This window comes from Ornithorhynchus anatinus, chromosome 4 (assembly GCF_004115215.2).
Source record: "Ornithorhynchus anatinus isolate Pmale09 chromosome 4, mOrnAna1.pri.v4, whole genome shotgun sequence".
Taxonomy (NCBI): domain Eukaryota; kingdom Metazoa; phylum Chordata; class Mammalia; order Monotremata; family Ornithorhynchidae; genus Ornithorhynchus; species Ornithorhynchus anatinus.
Window position 1 is genome coordinate 109587471 of NC_041731.1, and position 20744 is coordinate 109608214.

Genomic DNA, 20744 nt, shown 5'->3' on the forward strand with positions numbered 1-20744 from the left:
TTGTATTTACAGGGAGTTTACAATCCTATGAGAAGTTTACAATCTCATAATCACTTAATAAGTGTCTAATAGTAAACATGACGATCATCTCTCTCTGTGCTTATATGATGATGGGGCTTGACAAAAGCTTTTCCCTTCCTCACCCACCTTGACAACCAGAAACAGTATGGCTGAGTGGAAAAAGTACAGAACTGGGAACGAGAAGACCTGGGTTCTTATCCCAGCATCACCATTTGCCTGCTGGTTGTCCTTGGGCAAGATGCTTTACTTCTCTGTATCTCAATTTCCTCATCTTTAAAACAGGGATTAAATAACCATTTTCTCTCTCTCTCTCTATTCAGATGACACTGAATCTCACTGTGGGCAGGGAATGTCATTCTTTATTGTTGTATTGTACTTTCTGAAGCTCTTAATACAGTGCTTTGCACACAGTGAGCACTTAATAAAGACAATTGAATGAATGAATGAATCTACACCAAATACCACATTTATTACTATTACTACATCCTTGGGCTGGACCCACCACTGTTAAGTTCTGAAAGGACTGTAAAGCACTTGGAGAATGGATGGTCCTTTGCCCATGCAATTGAGTAGTCAAAACACAACTCCTGAAAACCCATCAATCAATCAATGGTGTAATAAATCATCACATCACAGATCTACTGAAAAATAAAGAAATGTGAAAGCAAGGGGAACCACAGCTGTCCTGGGACAGAAGATGCCCCTAAATTCAGGATAAATATTCCCCAAAACTTTCAAAATCCTCAACCAAGAACAACCTTCTTAAACAGGAAGACAAATAGCCAACTACAGTTCCACCATTACCCACCAGCTGGAACCTCTGTGCAAGGAAACAAACATTTTCAGTCCCCTCCTCACCTGCCAGGGCCCCATTTACAGCTGGACCAGAGACTTTTCTTCAACATTTCTCTGTGGAGAAATGTGTCATCCTGTTGGATTCTATTGCACCATAAGTTTGCTCCCAGATGGAATTCATTTATCAAGAATGGGTAATGACATTCTTACCTCCCAAACTAGCAAAATGCCCTGGGAGTCTGAAACTAATTGCTTGATTTTTTTGAGAGGTTAAAATCCATGAGAGGATTACTGGTAGTGTCTGGGAGGGTTGTCCCCTTTCCAGAAGCTGTGTTGTAACAGAGAGTCAACTATGTTTCCTGAAATCCCTAAAGAACCTTCATTGGAGGGAGGACTGCTTCCAGAGCCAAGAATGAGGAGGGGGAGAGTGTCTGTGAGTGGATGACTGAACTCAGGCAGTGGTTGAGTGACTCAACTTGTACTAGAAAAAGACAAGGGGGCTGTTGCCAGCCATTCTGGATAGGCAGCATCTCTAAACTGAGCCATTTGAAAATAAACATACAACCTGGGCCAAAAATGTGTTTATGTTTTAGAGGACTGGAACCTTGAATATGCATATTTCAACAGTAACTTCCAGTATGGAAGGGCTGAATACACAATAAAAAAGGTTGTTTTCAGATTCAGAGATGCTGCTGATGATGAAAGTGTAGTCATGGAGGTTATTTGTCACTGAGAGAGAATTTCTTGCACACGGTACCCAGGAAAATATTTTAATGCAACCTTTTCTGGCCCCTCGCTAAATTGGTGAGTCAATCAATCACTAGCAATGGTTGAGCACTTATAGAGTGCTAAGCACTATACCAAGTATTTAGGATACAAAAGTCCAGCTATATTTCATGATGGGTATTGTTGGGGAGTATGGAGGACACGTGCTCTGCTGTATCTCTCTCATTCTCTGTCTCACTTCTTGAGTATGAATGAATGCATCTATGTGCTGTTTAACTGTGTTTCTGTGTTGTGTGTGTGTTGTGTGTATGTGTTGTGCGCATTTTTGTGTAGCAGCACTCTTGTGGGAGATTCCACATACTCTTGTATATTTTTTTGTGCTTAGTGATGCTACAAAATATCTAATTAACAATTTGTTACTTCGTTCCACATATGGATGCACATATAACTGAATAAGTGATCCATACCCAAGAGTGAGTTTGACACCAGCTCTATGAGATTATATTACGCTGCTCATTTCAACCAGTTTCTTTCTGTTTTTAAAATTTTTTGCTGAGCTGGATCGATAAAGAAACAAAGTAACCATCATTTTAGTAAGGCACAGTTAACAATTATAGTACTAATCACTTATTTGCTATGTCCTAAAGTCTGGGGTAGATACATACAAGGTTATGAGATCAGACAGTCCCTGTTGCACACACGGCTCACAATCTTTCTTTTCCCCATTTGACAAATGAGGAAACCGAGGCCCAGAGGTTAAGTGTCTTGCCCAGCATCATAGAATAGGATAGTAGAAGAGCTGGGACTCAAGCCTGATGCTTGGCACATAGTAAGTGCTTAACAAATACCATTACTATTATTATTATTATGATCATTTTGGTGCTCAGTTCCATGCTCTTTCCCAATTAAAAAATCTTCAATAATTATTTCATTCATTCATTCAATAGTATTTATTGAGCGCTTACTATGTGCAGAGCACTGTACTAAGCGCTTGGGATGAACAAGTCGGCAACAGATAGAGACAGTCCCTACCGTTTGACGGGCTTACAGTCTAATTGGGGGAGACGGACAGACAAGAACAATGGCAATAAATAGAGTCAAGGGGAAGAACATCTCGTAAAAACAATGGCAACTAAATAGAATCAAGGCGATGTACAATTCATTAACAAAATAAATAGGGTAACGAAAATATATACAGTTGAGCGGACGAGTACAGTGCTGTGGGATGGGAAGGGAGAGGGGGAGGAGCAGAGGGAAAGGGGGAAAAGAGGGTTTAGCTGCGGAGAGGTGAAGGGGGGGTGGTAGAGGGAGTAGAGGAAGAAGAGGAGCTCAGTCTGGGAAGGCCTCTTGGAGGAGGTGAGTTTTAAGTAGGGTTTTGAAGAGGGGAAGAGAATCAGTTTGGCGGAGGTGAGGAGGGAGGGCGTTCCGGGACCGCGGGAGGACGTGACCCAGGGGTCGACGGCGGGATAGGCGAGACTGAGGGACGGTGAGGAGGTGGGCGGCAGAGGAGCGGAGCGTGCAGGGTGGGTGGTAGAAAGAGAGAAGGGAGGAGAGGTAGGAAGGGGCAAGGTGATGGAGAGCCTTGAAGCCTAGAGTGAGGAGTTTTTGTTTGGAGTGGAGGTTGATAGGCAACCACTGGAGTTGTTTAAGAAGGGGAGTGACATGCCCAGATCGTTTCTGCAGGAAGATGAGCCGGGCAGCGGAGTGAAGAATAGACTGGAGCGGGGCGAGAGAGGAGGAAGGGAGGGAGGGACATTTCAAATAAATATCACAGCTACTATGGTAGATAAACAGAAAAAGTAGCCTAGTTCATTTATCTGCTTTTGAAGGCCCCATTTTCTTACTACACAAAGCTTCATTTTCTTACTCAGTCCCAGAGGAACATATTTTCAGAGCTTTTGAAATGGTGCTATATCGAGTTCATATCTTTCTCTTTCACTTTTGTCCATTTTTACTCAACTATTTCCATAATTGCATTGAAGCCTGCCCATTTCAGTGATTTATTCATCCCAGATGAAAACCACTAGTATTATATTTTAATTTGGGACCACAAAAGTAAAATAAAAGTCCTCTATAGTACTAAAAAGTCAAGAACTGACTAATGATTTACCTTACTAAAGTGGGAAATCATTTTAGAAACCCAAGTGGATCCAACCAAGAGGAAAGTACTAACATCAGAGAAAGAAAGAAAAATTGGAATTGCTGGGAGAAAAACCTAAAATTAATCCAAATCCCTTGGCACTGTTCTTAAATGAATTCTTTTTGGTGGAAATATAAATGCCAATGCTATTATGTAGGATTGAGTTACTCCAAGAGAACTTAAAGTGAGTTTTGCCTGTCCACATGCCAGCAAAAATAATTTGAAAGCGATTTATTATGTAAAAGGCTGAACTGACAATATCTATATTCATTTCAAAATATTTGAACCAGCAGCTGCCTTGCCCAGCTGCTGGATTGAATAGGAAACCACAAATATTTGACCCACAAAGAAGCGGGTGGAATCCACTCAAATACTTTGATTTTCTTCATTTGTTTGTATTCCTCCTTCCTCCCTGTTGTTTGCCTTGTTTAGGCACTGAAACACACTTTATTTGTAGCGTGATCAACAAAAGTAACAATGATTCATTCCAAATAAATCCCAACCCCTGTGCCCCACTTCTACTTTCCACAAATTTCCTGTCATCATCTTTCTCATTCTCTGCAATTCACTTAGCAGTCATCAGAAGAATCAAAGCACTATTTGGCTCTCTCTCACTGGGGTTGGTAAAAGATGGCTCTTTGGTGTGGCCACCTGATTAACGTCTGTTTTGCATTACCTTTTTTTTTTCCTTCTTTACAAAAAAAGAATGGGCTCTAGGTTAAAAAAAAACCAACCTCACTAGGGAGTTTTCTTAAGCCAAACAAGTTGTCTCTTGAAGCAGCTAACCCCATACTTTACTGGAGAGGTCATGGCCCCAGGCAATCGCAGTCTATGGACTGTTGAATTCATGGAAAATACGCAGTACAAATGAAATAAAAACATTTACAACTAGTAGATGAGTATTTACTCTTAAGCAAGGAAATAAAATTATATTCCTCTTAAGCACAATTAATTCTCCTTCTATATAACCTTGAAAAAATACAGACATACATTAATTTCATGTTTCTTACATTAGCAATTCCAAATGCGAAATAAAAATATGTGTCAATATGGGATATGGTGTAGGATTGTTTCAACAAAAATAGACATTTAAGTTATGATCACAAAATGCTTCTTAACAATTTTGTGGAGCTTTTCAGATAACAATAGATGGAAAGACTTCCAGGATGTTTTTGAGGTAAATTTTTTCAGGACTTGTATATACTGACCTGACACGTCAGTTGGCCACTGCTTAGGAAATGAGTTTACATTATGTAGCTCTTCTTAAGTTCCAAATGAAGAGCTGTTTCTCATAAAATATAGCAGCCAAGAAACGCAGGTTGGCCTTATGAAAGTGCCATTATACTTCAAGTCGACATTCTCTTATTTTGACAGTTTCATCAAATTTAACAAAATGATGGACTGAATATAGGATCCATCATTGTACACTCCAAAATTTGGTTTACATTCCATTTTAAAGAAACTAAAAGAGAAACAAGGAGAAAGAAATGCTTTTAGTCAAATCTGTTTATTATTTAGAAGACAGTTCATTTTAGGCTGGAGTACAGTTTGGATTTTCAGTCCATGTACCTTTAAACTCCAACACATTGAATTTTTAACATCCTTAGTTTCCCCATTTCATTTGAGCGTATTCTTTACGACTTGACATGTCTACAATAACATTCATGCTCTCTACAGATTAAAGAGAAACTTTTTCAATAACTTCATGTTTAACATTTTATTCTGTATTTGAATTTGTCACAAGGTAGCTAAGCTCTAATTAATTAATTTATCAAAGCACTAAAATTACACTTGTTAGGTACTGGTATATAGGATACATGTAACAAAATATACATAACAACATTTAATCCTTTATACAATTCAGCAAGTATCACAGAACACAAAATACATTTATTCACATAAATGCAATACTAATCAGTGATGAAGTTTTTCAACAATTTTAATTCCAATGTTTCTTGGAGGTGTGATAAAATATGATTTTCTCACCAAAATGATCAATGAAGACATAATATAAAACAATATTTACATTCTGCAATATGTAGTAGTTATTTGAATGATGCAGATGATACTGACTAGATTTACAGCGTTCACAAAAATTAGTTTATCACAGATCAGACACAAAACAAAAGCCAATTTTTCCTTTTACCTTTTATTTTGAAACTAACCAAGTATTACTAATTACTGCATTACACAATTCAGCTACAATTTTAAGTGTTTTCCCTTTTCTCTTGGTTATTTCTACAGGTTCTGAGAAGGTCAAATTATCTGTGTGCTGAAAAGGTCCTACTTATATTTCTCCAATGTCTTGCTAAAATGTGACCAAAATCTACACACTCACATACACACACACACACACATAAAGAAACAAACACAGTTTACAGAAGAATATATTTCTAAAATTACAATCACATTTGGACCTTACACACTGTGGAGTCTGTAATTACAAATGAAGAAATCTGTGGGATTAAATTGTTTCCTTCTAAATTTACATGTACCTGATCTATAAACCAAAACAAAGCACTGGTTACAAAATTACTCAGTTAATGGAAAGCAAAACCTTATGTTTCATATCAAGGTACAAGAAATCCAAGCAAAAGTAGATTTATTTTTTTTTGGAATTAGCTAAATAATACACTGCCAAACCTGATTTTGTGTATAGACTTCACCTAGGAGAAGGAACTGTTTCAAAATACAGATCTACTTTGGCAATTGAAGTGGAGACCTGAGGCAATCATTCCAGATCATTCATCCCGGCAAAAGAAACATTATTTGTTTTTTAGGTGAAAGTGTCATATCCCATAATCAAAATAATTAAAGGCATGTGGTCTAAACCTGAAATCCTTGACAGCAGCAGAAGTTGAATCAGCCTGACTAAAAGTCAGTAGATGCCAACAATCCATGGATAAAGATCTGTTTTACTTTTTCAAAGGTTTTTTGAGGAACATTGGATGATTTGATTTTTCAGATGATTCAATTTTAGTTGCTTCATATTCCACCATTTGTCATGGAATCATTACTCTGACTTAAGTTACCTGAATAATTTGATCAATTGTCCTCTTTCCGTTTCCAGTACAGGCAAGGGCTTACTCACCTAAGGAAGCATGCCAAACTTTTTAGATTTTTCAATCAACAAGTATTTAAGTAGTGATGGCAGAGCTCTGCCATCACCCTCCATAAGAGGCTATGAAAATAGACAAATATATCTTTTTCTACATATTCCCATACACCATTAAATTTAAACTACCCCTTAAGAAAGTGTAAATGATATACCCGATAGGCATTCCTATACCATACACTTCTCCCTTAGATATGGGAGAGGTACACACAAGGGAAAACAAATTTTTAATTACCCTCTCTTTCAAATTATGCAACCCTGATTCGATGATCTGTGAAAGAAAGCTTTATAGTCTTTCTCCCTCCAAAGCAGAGGCCATTTGCAAATTGCCAATCCTCCACACTATTTTTGGTTGCATTACAGATATATGTAGCAAAATTGTGATGCAAAGCCCTGCTTCTCATTTAGTTTTGTTCCCCTAAGACAGACCAAAACTCTGAGATGATAGTCCACAACAGGCTGGTTGCTACTTTTCCTAAATGAACACATTCATATTCTTACATTCACACAAGAAATTTAAACTTCACAAGACAGCTGACCATTCTGGTTGTAAAATGTGGTCATTCAGTCCACGTAATTCTGTGTTTTAATACACTGGCTTTGATCCTGAACATTAATTTCCAAACCAGCTGCACGAATCCCTCTTCCTGTGAAACATATGAAACATCCATCATGATTTTAAGAGCCATATAATTATATTACTAAACTGTGTAATTACATAGTAACTACATGTCTCCAAACATTATTACACAAAATGCACTATTACTCCCAAGAGCCATGGTAATCATACTGTGACTAATGCTCTAGAAGAAATATCTTAGAAGAAATATAAAATAACATATCATTTTGCTATTTTATGTAATTCACTAATAAAAATATCCTGCAATATAAACTACTTACTATTCATTTAAATGTTTTTTTCCGACCTCTTACTTCTTATTCCTTTCAGAGCTACAACGTTGAATCAAAAATTCTGGTCCAAATCATTGTTCCACTTGACTTTTCTATCCTCAAAGGAACTCTTACATTCATAGGAGTCCTTCCCTTCTGTTGCCTTCTCAAACCTGCCAAACTTCTTCTCTCCCCACCATTAAAGCTCTCCAAAAAAACCAAAAACAATTCACCGACTGAACTCCTGCCTTACTCATACTAGACCATCAGCTATTTTAGCACTAATGTATTAATCTGTTTACTTATATATTTATTTGATTTAGTTATTTTATCACTTAAGCTCCTACTCCTCTTGGTTCTACAACATGCTGGCAAACTGTGTCCACTTGTCTACTCCAAGCTCTTTGAGAGCAGGACCACATCTTCTACTTGTATCCTATGTTCCCAAGCATCTAGTACAATGCTCAGCACACAGTAAGTGTTCAATAAATACTGAATGATGGTGATGATGATGATGATGGTGGAGGTGGTGGTAGTGATGGTAGTAATTCCCCTTATTAGGTCATAAATCCCTTGAGGGCAGAGTTCATATCTGCCAACTGATTTGTACTTAGTTCAGTGCTCTGCACAAAGTAAGCACTCTATAAATACCACCGATTGATGATCTGGCATGAGGGAGGACTGGGGATTTACAGGACCTGGGATGGGGAGAGGTGGGCTCAGGCAGTCCAAGCTGTTGGCAAGTTCACTTCCAGGAAGAGTCTGACAGCAAGTTTACTTCCAGAAAGTGTCTGATAGAACTCATAACAATAGTAATAATGATGGTATTTGTTAAGCGCTTACTATGTGCCAAGCACTGTTCTAAGCACTGGGTGGGGGGGTGGATACAAGGAAATCAGGTTGTCCCATGTGAGGCTCACAGACTTAATCCCCATTTTCCAGATGAGGGAACTGAGGCACAGAGAAGTGAAGCAACTTGCCCAAAGTCACACAGTTGACAAGTGGCAGAGCAGGGATTAGAACCCATGACCTCTGACTCCCAAGCCCGGGCTCTTTCTACTGAGCCACTGAGCCACACTGCTTCTGCCCTTGGCCTGCTCCAATCCCCTTCTGCCCCACCCCCTGGCAAGGGTGAGAAACTCTAATCCAAGCCCTCAACAGGAAATTATCCTGGACCCTAACATCTCCCTCTTTGGGGTTTGGTAAATCCATGATATGCAAGCCCAGGGAAATAGCTGCTAATTTTTGTGTTCACTGAAGTTTCTGTCAAATAATTAGACTTTGCCACCCCAACTGACCATTCGGCCCAGAAATGATGCCTTAAACAGCAATTGAGTCACTTGTGCAGAAACATCCAACCGTATTTAAAAACATAGTTTGGTCACATTTGGTTAAACGGTTAATATATAAATAAGAACTATAAAGTGCCTATACCTAAAAATGGCTATCTGCTGGCTTTTGCTATTTTGTTCTGTTTTGGATATATACACAAATTATTCATGGGAATAAGAATACATTTCTAAAAAAATACCCCTATCTGTACAATTCACAAGCCAGGTTAAGAATGTTTTGTACAGAATAAGCACTAGTGTGCATTGTCTAATGATCATTTAAGTTCAGTTCCACAAAAAAGTGAAGAAATTGATAGTTGAGTCAATTCAAAAAAAGGAAAAATAATAGGTTCTGTTGTATAATTGGGCTCAGTCTACATCTATTTTGTGGAATATCTTCTATATTACAGAAGCTTGATAAACATTTTTAGGCTATGCTACCTTGACCAAGAAGAGTGGAGGTTTTAGCAACTTCCAATTTAATTCAGACCAACAAAGAATTTGGTCTGCATTAACTGGATTGACCTTCCAAGAAATCCTCAAATTTACTGGGAATTTGTAATTAAGCTTTAGCCATGAAGCTGTTGTTTAGAAAATAGAGTATTTCTTTTTAAATATTTACAAACCAGAAATTATAGCCACTTTCTCATGTTAAATTATTAAGATTAGAAATTCCCTACGTGAAAAGGCATACATTATGGATTTGGAAAATACTAACAGGAAATTGTTGGGCTTTAATGCTCTTCAAATGGCCATCTTCACTAATGTCAGCTTTAAGTCTTCCAACTGCAGCTTAAAAACTGTAAGAGCCTGCTAACATCAGAAGTTGGTATTAGGCTTTTGTAAGCCAACTCATACTAGCAGAAAACACTAATTTTCTTTTTTCATTTTCTCTTCTGAACCAGAAAAAAATGTCTCTTCTGAGTGTAATTTACACTTGGCATCAGAATCAGTGCTCTGAGTTGCATATGTGGTCAATTACAGAAACTATATTTAAAGTTTTCAAATTAAGCCTTGTAATGTAAAGACAAACAGCAATGTTTCCCAGGTTGGTCTGCTGAAACTTAATCAGTAGCACACCCTCTCCACAAAAAGTGTTTCACATCAATACAGCATCATTATATTGGGTATGGAAGAAGGATTAAGACGGCAATAGTAAAATTACATCGAGTACTTATTTGTAAAGAAATTCCAAAGTGATGAACTAGAATGAAAAACGTCAAGTCGGCCATTTATCCTCTCCATAAGACACAAACCAAAATTGTTTAAGGTGCTCTCAGTATATGGTTTTCATGCCTCTGCTCTCATGATATATTTATTTCATTGAGCTGTTAAGCTAGGGGGCTGTTGATTTATTTTGTCGATATGTGGTGATTCAGAAATGGCAGCAACCTTTAAGGAGTTTTTAATGGAGCTGAGCTCCCAAATGTGTAAGTTTATGACGTGGACTCCACAGCATCGTCTTGCAATCTTGTAAAGGTTCTTCAGCACAGCTTTCCTCAGGAGGATATATACCCAGGGGTCTAGGATCTGATTCCACGTTGCCATTCTGAGAGCAAATAGGATTGTTTCACAGGTTTCCAGTGAACGATTTCCATTGATTCCAATATTGGCCATTGTCACCTGGAAAAGGGAAACAAAATCAGTGGGCTTTGTATTGATCAGGAATTGGGTAAAAACTGTTTACAAGAAAAAATTTCATATTAAACAAAGTCAATTAGGAGTTCAAAAAAAGCCCTGTCAATATTTCTACCAAAACAACTATGCGTTATTAGGCCTAAGGTGACCTAAAATGCAGGATGGCAGCAACAGTCATTTCAGATATTTTTTTTTTCAGAAATTTACCAAATGAAATTGATGGAATAGGTTGTTACTGTTGGACTCTGAGCTATGAGAAGGGAGACATGATGCGGGTGAGCTTTGGCTAAACTATATTTGATTGATTACAGGTATGTCTGAGCACACTCCCTCCAGTTGAAGAGGTTTGTTTATGGCACACTCCTGAGCCACATTTCTGATTGATTCCTCCAGACAGGGTCTAATGCTTGGGACCGTGTTTAATTTCCGCCTTTGTATTTTTTTCCCATTGCTTAGTACGGTATTAGCACAAAATAAGCCCTTAAGAAATAAATTTCTTCTACTATTACTACTATTTTTATTTCTATATCAGAGAAGCAGCATGGCTCAGTGGAAAGAGCCCGGGCTTGGGAGTCAGAGGTCATGGGTTCTTGCCTGCTGTGTGACTTTGGGCAAGTCACTTAACTTCTCTGGGCCTCAGTTACCTCATCTGTAAAATGGGGATTAAAACTGTGAGCCCCATGTGGGACAAGCTGATCACCTTGTATCCCCCAGCACTTAGAACAGTGCTTGGCACATAGTAAGTGCTTAACAAATACCACCATTTATTTATTTTATTTTATTATTATCCTCATTGATCTTATGGACCCCAGTTGAATGTTGAAAGAATCAGCCTTCATAGAGCACAATTGAAGGCAAAATAACCAAAATTGAGGAGGAAGAGAAGAGTAAGGGAAAGATCAAACCTTTCTATCAAGGTTTTATGACTAATATTTCTAAGTCAGCTCCCTTGCCCCACATCTGCTTCAATTACCATTGCTACATGACGACTCCCAATTCTACCTCTCCAGGCCTGATCTCTTCCTCTCTCCCTTCAATTTCTCATTCCCTCCTAACTTCAAAACATCTTTACATGGATATACAGATCTGTCACTTCAGGTACTGACACTGTGTTCTCATTTCTTTCATTGACATTCTAGACATGGGCAAGAACTGATGTACTTTCATCATTTGCTAATCTTTATAATAGCTCCATCTTCATTTCTCACAGTAATGTTTGTGGTTTTTTTATTAATATTTGCTGTTGATAGAGTCATGCAGACATTTTTGAAATCAGAATGTTGCTTTCACTATGCTGTAATATGTATATTTCTGCCTACCTAACATTTGTATATCTAAACTTCACTTTTAAAAAATAACACTACTGACAGTGATATTCAATCGTATTCATTGAGAGCTTATTGTGTGTAATCTTATCATGCACGGAAAAGTGGCTTTAGAGACTGATACATGACCCATAAATCCATTTGCATTGTACTATGGGCATGGGAGGATAGGTCACCACTGCACTGATGGATTTCAGAATGATTGTTTTCTGAGTGTTGCTTGATTTCATATTTGTTCTTACACCGCAATATAAAAAGTTGGCCAGGCCCAGTTTTTAACTGAGAAAGTTTTGCATTTAGTGAGGTGCCTTTTCGAGCATTATGTACAGCAAAAACAAATCTTCTGGAAAAGACACACACACACACACAAACACTTTTAACACATTCCACATTTACTAGTGAGTTCATCTTTTGCCCTCTCTTCCTCTCATGTTCAGTTGAATTGCACCATGCTGCAGCAGAAATAATTGAGCATAAGCATGGCTCAGTGGAAATAACCCGGGCTTGGAGTCAGAGTTGATGGGTTCTAATCCCGGCTCTGCTGCATGTCAGCTGTGTGACTTTGGGCAAGTCACTTAAATTCTCTGTGCCTCAGTTTCCCCCATCTGTAAAATGGGGATTAAGTCTGTGAACCCCACATGGGACAATCTGATCACCTTGTATCCCCCCCAGTGCTTAGAACAGTGCTTGGCACATTAGTAAGCACTTAACAAATGTCATTATTATTATTATTATTTAATGATAAAATGGCAATTCATGTGGTTTGCTTTCTATCCTTTCCCTTGATCAATCGTATTTATTGAGTGTTTACTGTGTGCAGAACACAGTACCAAGGACTTGGGAGAGTGCAATGTAATAGAGTTGGTAGATATGTTCCCTGCCCACAATGAGCTTAGAGTCGATATTTTCCTCGGCCATTTGTATTAAAGTTATTCTCATTACTCAAAAAATTTTAGTGCTAAGAAATAAACTGTTGAGGTGCAGAATTGGCCCTGTAGAGATTGGTTTGTCAGAGGAAGTAGAGTGAAGTGCCAGAAACAGTCAGTACTTACCAAATATTTACAGTTGCAGCTGCTACTAATGATTAAGTAAACACACAAAGTGCAAATCTACACCCACTGTGTAAATGAACATGGATTGATCTCTCCATTTATTTATATTTTTGGAGGGATAATACTGTTATTACCATATTCCTGACAACAAGGCACTCTTTTTCATGAATTATAATGCATTCAATTGTAAAATCCTAATACAAAGGATTTATTGAGCACCTACATATGAGCAAATCATTATAACAGGTCCCTTCATCCTCTAGGGACTGGAGAGACTGATAAGTGAATTTGCCATTACTGTCATATTCTTTGAACATGAGTCAAAACTCATGAGTCAAAACGTGTGTGTGTGTATGTGTGTATGTGTATATGTGCGCACACATTAAGCACTCTGAAGAGTGATAAAGAAGTAGAATACTTGACACCTGCCCTCATCAATCAGTGGTATTGACTGAGTGCTTACTATGTTCAGAAGACTGTATTAAGCACTCAGAACTCATGAAGTTTATTCTCCCAATACCATGTGCCATAAATCCCTGATGGCTGGCTGAACAATTAACTTAAAAGTAATAATACATTGTATCCTGTATTATCATGAATTCTAGTATATGGTATAATCTTGGGCCCCAATTTAACATTGAGATAAACAATTTTCAGCTAAAGAAAAAGGACTAAAAAGGAATGCGAAACATTTGAATGTCCACCAGCATGAGACTGCAACATTAAACTGGAGAGGCCAGCAAAACTCTTTCAAAAAATGGAGAGTTAGTGAGATTAGCAGGACAAATGTGGGAGCTGGTGTAAGAAAGAGGAATTTCTAGCTGTTCTGCCAGGATAAGCAGTTGGAAATCCTTTTCCCAGGACTTACACTGACAATTATTCTACAAACCTTTTGTGCATTCCTCTCAGGCGTCACCCGCCCAAACTTGGATGGCGCCTTACAGTTGTATACAGATTCTTGTCACAAAATGTCATTGCGACTTGTTTTATGAAAGCAACAGAACAAATAACTGTGAAGAAAATTACCGGCAGAAGTTGGAACTCTCATGACCTGGGCCATAACCCCTGAGGCTTTTACTACCTCTGTGGGACAGCTGAATAATGAGCATGAGCTTTGCAATTTGGGCACTTTAGTACTCCACTGAAAAATTGAATCAATTTATTTGCCACTGTTAGCATCTGCCCTTTGTTGTTTGTGGAGTGAATAAACTCACGGTGACATACGTTCCGGTCTTGATAGGGGCAGTCATGCTTTCGAACTATTTACCCAGTTGCCACCACTTTGGATAAAGGCACCGCTCGCCATTCCTACCTAGTTACTAGGGAGTAGTAAATAGGAGTGGGAGAGGGGTCAGCGACCTAACCACTGTGCTGCAACGCTTCACACATGTGCATGTGTGCACACATGCACATACACCTGCCAGATAGAGGGCATCCCAAGAAGGAACACTGACAGCTGCTAACGACTTAACATTCACCTATTCACTCTGGGGATCCAGACTGGCTGCTGCAGCTCCAGATTTTCTTCCTCAAACGCCCTCCTCATGTACTCTTAGTTCCTTCCATTTGGTCATCCCATCCCTGCCCCTCTCACTAGTAGCCGTCCTTGCCCCCGCACCAATCCCCATCAGCATGTTCCCATCCTCTCCTCATGTTATCCCTTACCTGCATCCCACCCTACAGCCTAAGCCAAGTGCTAGCTGTAGAACTCCTACTCCTTCCTGGGAAATCCGGACCCGTTCCTGACCCAATTACTGCTTCTCCTTGCCATCACTGAAACATGGCTCTCCCCAAATGATGATGTCTCCCTAGCACTCTCTCTCTAAAGGGGTAGCATCTTCTCCCATACCCCAAGACTCACTGGAAAAGGAGGAAGAATTGGGCTTCTTCTTGGTCCCGAGTGACACTTTTGTACAATCTCAATCCCACCATCCCTCTCTTTCCTTTCTGAGAAGCAGCATGGATTGAGCAGGGGCCTGGGGTTGGAAGGACCTGGGTTCTAATCCCAGCTCATCTCCCCATCGCCCCGACTCCCTCCCTCTGCTCTACCCTCGTCCCTGCCCCACAGCACTTGTGTATATATGTACATATTTATTATTCTATTTATTAATGATGTGCATATATCTATAGCTCTATTTATTTATAATGATGCTATTGATGCCTGTCTACTTGTTGGTTGTGTTGTCTGTCTCCCCGCTTCTAGACCGTGAGCCCGTTGTTGGGTAGAGATTGACTCTATCTGTTGCTGAACTGTACTTTCCAAGCACTCAATACAGTGCTCTGCATACAGTAAGCACTCAATAAATACGATTGAATGAATGATTAAATGACTTGTCTGCTGTGTAACCTTGGGCAATTCACTTCACTTCTCTGTGCCTCAGTTACCTCATCTGCCAAATGGAGATTAAGACTGTGAACCTCATGTGGGACAGGGACTTCGTACAACTCGATTTACTTATATTGATCCCAGGGCTTAGTACAGTAACTGGCAAATAGTAAGCATTTAACAAATACCACCATTATTAGCACTATTACTCTAGAATTAGCCTTTCCTCTCCATCCAAAAGTGCTACCACTGTAATTCAAGCATCATCATTTCCCACCTTTACTATTGCATCAGCCTCCTTGCTGACCTCCCTGTCTCTTGACTCTCCCCATTCCAGGCTATACTTCACTCTGCTGCTGGCATCATTTTTCTGCAAAAACGTTCAGACCATTACTCCCCATGCCTCAAAAACCTCCAGTTATTGCCCATCTACCTCCATCTTAAACAGAAACTCCTTACCAGCTTTAATCAGCTCTCTCAGCTTGCAGAAACTCCTTACCTAGAAGCTTAAAGTACTTAATCAGCTCTCTCAGCTCTCTGCCTCCTACTTGACCTTGCTGATCTCCTACTACAAGCCAACCAGGACACTCTGCTCCAACACCAACCTACTTTCTTGCTTCAAACTCATACATCTTTCCAAAGACACCTTACCCACATCTCCCTCCGGCCTGGAACTTCCTCCCGCTACATATCTGACAGTTCACCCTCTCCCAGTCTTTGAAATCCACCTAAAATCATATCTCTTCCAAGAGACCTTCCCTTTTATTTCCCCTGTCCGCTTCCACTCTGCATCAACTGTGAACTTAAGCACTTTGAAACTCATTCCAGTTCCACACTTCTTATGTAAATATTCTTAGACTCTACCATGTCCCCTATCTGTAATTTATTTTAATGTCTGTCTTCCCCTGTAGACTGGTATTTGTTGAGTTTGTTGAGCACTTTTTTATGTGTAAGCCACTGTTCTAAATGCTATGATAGATACATATTAATCAGACTGAATACAGTCCCTGTGCCACATGGGGATCACAGTCTGACTAGGAGGGTGAACAGATATTGGGTTGAGGAAACTGAAGTACACAGAAGTTGTGACTTGCCCAAGGTTACACAGCAGGCAAGTGACACAGATGAGATTCAAACTCTGGCTCCTAGGCCCATGCTCTTTCCACTAGGTCATGCTGCTTCCCATTTGACCATGATGCTGTCTTGTGGGCAGGAATAGTGTCTCCCAACTCTGTTGGAGAGTACTTTCCCAAAAACTTAGCATTGCTCTCTTCACCCAATAAGTGCTCAATAAATGTCACCGATTGAATGACTGAGAAAAAAAAAACAACACAAGCCAGTGGTAAGACTGGGAAGTTCTCGGCAGGAGAGGCCCCTGAGGTACTGGCCCATTTCTGGAACTTTCAACATATGCCTCAATCCCATTGCTGACCCCACTCTGCTATTCCTCCTCCCTCACACACAACCTCTTTGGGGATAATAATGCCTGCCTTTCCTGGTATAACAGGAGATTGAATAAGATCTTGTCCCACTGACCTGGCAGTGCAAATAGAAACAGGAGCAATGGTGGGTGGCAGGGCTGATTTTAGCTGATAAGCAAGAGAGGTAGTCAGCTCGGAGTCCCCTAAGGAAAACTAGCCCCAGGACCGGATGGACGAATTTCCGATTGATGGCAGGAAGTTTTTGTTTGTTTGTTTGTTTTTATGGCATCTGTTAAGTGCTCACTATGTGCCAGGCACTGTACTAAGCGATGGTGTAAATACAAGTTAATCAGATTGGACTCATAGGACTCACAATCTTATTCCCTATTTTACAGATAAGGTAATTGAGGCACAGAGGTTACTTAGGTGACTTGTAGAATAGTAATAATTATGGTACTTGTTAAGTGCTTACTAAATGCCAAGAACTGTTCTACGTGCTAGTCATGATAGAAGTTAATCAGGTTGGACACAGTCCCTGTCCCACATGGGGCTCACACTCTTATCCCCATTTTACAGATGACAGAACTGCGGCACAGAGAAGTTATGTGATTTGCTCAAGGTCACGCGACAGACATGTGGCAGAGTCGGCATTAGAACCCAGGTCCTTCTGATTCCCAGGCCTGTGCTCTATCCACTAGGTCAAATACTTCCTAAGGAAGTTACCCTGTGTATCCAGAGTGTTGCACAGTACATCACCTGATCCTAGAGAGATGGTGCGATTTTCATTTACCTCACAGAGATCAGATATCTGAAGTGTGACCTGCGGGTGGGAGTGGGACAGTGAGCTTATGTCCAGAGCCCTAACTGCTTCTCTTTCTTGGTAGGACTAGGGAGGACAGTGTGGAGATGGGATGGCATCACTCAGCCAGCATATCAAGCCTTTTTAGAATCGTGTGGCCTACATACTCTGGCCTCTTTCCACCCACTCAGAGTGTTCATACTACTATTTCTATTACTATTATTACTACTACTAATAATAACTATAACATTTATTAAGCATTTACTAAGTGCCAGGAGCTCAGCTAAACACTGAGGTAAAGAGACAGGATAATCAAGGAAAACATAGTCCCTGTCCCAAATGCAGCTCATTAAATTGGAGGGAGTCTAACTAGGAGGAAGAATAAGTATTGAATTCCCAATTTACAGATGAGGAAACCAAGGCTCAGAGAAGTTAGTGAATTCTCCAGGGTCACACAGAAGGTAAATAAGGAAGCTGGGAGTAAAGCCCAACTTCCTCTGACTCTCAGGCCTGGGCTCTTTCCCCTCATCCCACAGATTATCTGTATTTGGAAGTTCACTGAGTTATCTTTTAGACTAAGCTAGTGCATGCTGAAATAATTAGATGGATAAGTGCTCCCCCTCTTTTCTTCCCTACGTAAATACCACACACACCACATGGCGTAGTGGATAGAGCATGGCCCTCAAAGTCAGAAGGTCATGGATTCTAATCCTGGCTCCTCCACTTGTCTGCTATGTGACCTTGGGCAAATCACTTCACTTCTCTGGACCTGTTTCCTCATGTAAAATGGGGATTGAACTGTGACAAGGACTGTGTTCAACCTGATCTGTATGAGTCTATCAGTACAGTGCCTGGCGCACAGTAAACACTGAACAAATGCCATATACTATGCACACCACACTTGCACTATGCATCCCATCAGGGAAGAGGGGTTCCAGAAACACAGTGAGACCTCAAACATGGCGGGGACAGACTTGGAGGAATGAAGGTACCGTTTTTTCAGGAAGCAGGGTTTGGAGCTGAGCCTGAAAAACTTCTCCCTACTCCTTCCTAGATTTCTGCAAATCTGAGCACCCTGGAAACCCTTGGATAGTTTGAGGAAAGGGACTAGGGAAGAGAAAAAGGAAGACCCCCTTTTGCACTTCACAAAACTTCTGATCTTTCTCAAACTCTCATCTTTCTCCTGGAAATTCTTCTTTAAACTCTCACCAGTTCAGGCAAACAAAACAAAAAAACATTTTCTTTCCCTTCTTACATGCAGAAATTCCTAACATGGTGCAAGAATTACATAAAAAAAAGGGAACGTGTCCCCCTACTCTGTTGATTGTACTTTCCCAAGTACTTAGTACAGTGCTCTGCACACAGTAAGCACTCAATAAATACCATTAATTGATTGATTGATTGATACAAACTAAAATATCTGGGAGATAGATACTCCACTAGCTTTAATCTTCTTGAGGTACTCTACTGTCTTCTCCCAAGAGCTTAATCAATGGTATCAATCAATCAAAGATATTTACTGAGCACTTTCTATGTGCCAATCACTGTACTAAGCACTTGGGAGACCATAATACAACTGAGTTGGCAGACATGTTTCCTGCCAATAACAAGTTTACATTCCATTGCTCTGCACACTCTAAGGGCTCAATAAATATCCTTGATTGATTGACTGCTGGCATTTCTGCTCATGTGTCTTATTCTCACAGTAAACACTTCAAGTGTGTGTGTGTCTCCATGCTCAGAAATGTCTTGTAAGACTAATTGCCTGCCTGAGGCAAGTGAAGGAAAGAGAAGATTTTTAATTTCAGAGACCCTATGGCAGGTTCTCTTGAGTCTTTCCTACTCCTTCTATTCCTTCGCTGAATGGACCCTTCTTAAATGATAATAATTATTATTATACTACTTGTTATTAAACAGAAATAATAATAGTGGGTGTTTATGGTATTTACTATGTGCCAGAAACTATATGAATTAATAATAATAATAACAATTATGATATTTGTTAAGCACATGCTATGTGCCAAGCACTGTTCTAAGCACTGAGGTAGATACAAGGTACTCAGTTTGTCACAAGTGGAGCTCACAGTCTTAATCCACATGTTACAGAAGCAGTTGAGGCACTGAGAAGCTAAATGGCTTGCCCAAGGTCACAGCAGACAAGTGGCAGAGTCAGAATTAGATCCCACATCCTCTGACTCCCAAGTCTGTCCTATTTCCACTAAGCCATACTGCTTTTCAGATTGGACATAGTCCCTGTCCCACATAGGCCTCACAGTCTTAATCCCCATTTTACAGATGAGGTAACTGAGGCACAGAGAAGTAAAGTGACTTGTTCACTATCACACAGCAGACAAGTGGTGGAGCCAGGTTTGGAACCTAGGTCCTTCTGACTCCCAGGCCAGTTTTCTATCCACTAGGACACGCTGCTTCTTGTGATTCTTCATTTTGTGCTTACTCTGTGCCAAGAATAATAATAATAATGGCCCCGCTGCTTCTCTACAATACTAAGCCCGGAGGCAGATATGAAATAATCAGGTGGGGCACAGTTCCTGCCCCACATGGGCCACACTTTCTTAGAGGGAGGGAGAACAAGTATCAAATTCTCATTTTACAGACGAGGAAACTGAGGAGCAGAGAATTAAAGTGACTTGGCCAGAGTCACACAACAGGCAGGTGGAAGAGTGGAGATTAGAATCCAGGTCCTCTGACTTCCAGGCCCATGCTCTTTCCACTAGGCTAAGTATGTCATCCCTCATCTGCCTCTTAAAATTTTTTTCCGGGACTCTGGCAAGCACTTGGGTAGATATAAGTTTGGTCCCTGTACCTCATGGGGTGCACGATCTAGAGGGTAGGGACAGCAATTACTTTACCCACAATTTATAGATGAGGAAACAGAAGCCAAGAGAAGGTAAAACTTCTCTAATAAGGAAAGACTTGCCTAATATACGTGAAAGGATAGAACTGGGATTAGAGGCCAGTAGTCCTGACTCCCAGGCCCAGGCTCTTTCCATTAGACCACAGTGCTTTTGGTGTGGTTGTGTTGGTTTAGTGGCTTTGTGAATGTCAGAAGAAATCCAGGCACTGAACTCGAGGAGTTCTGTAGCAATCCCAGGTCTCAAGAAATCCCATGACATGGCCCTTTCCTCTGATCTGGTACATGAATC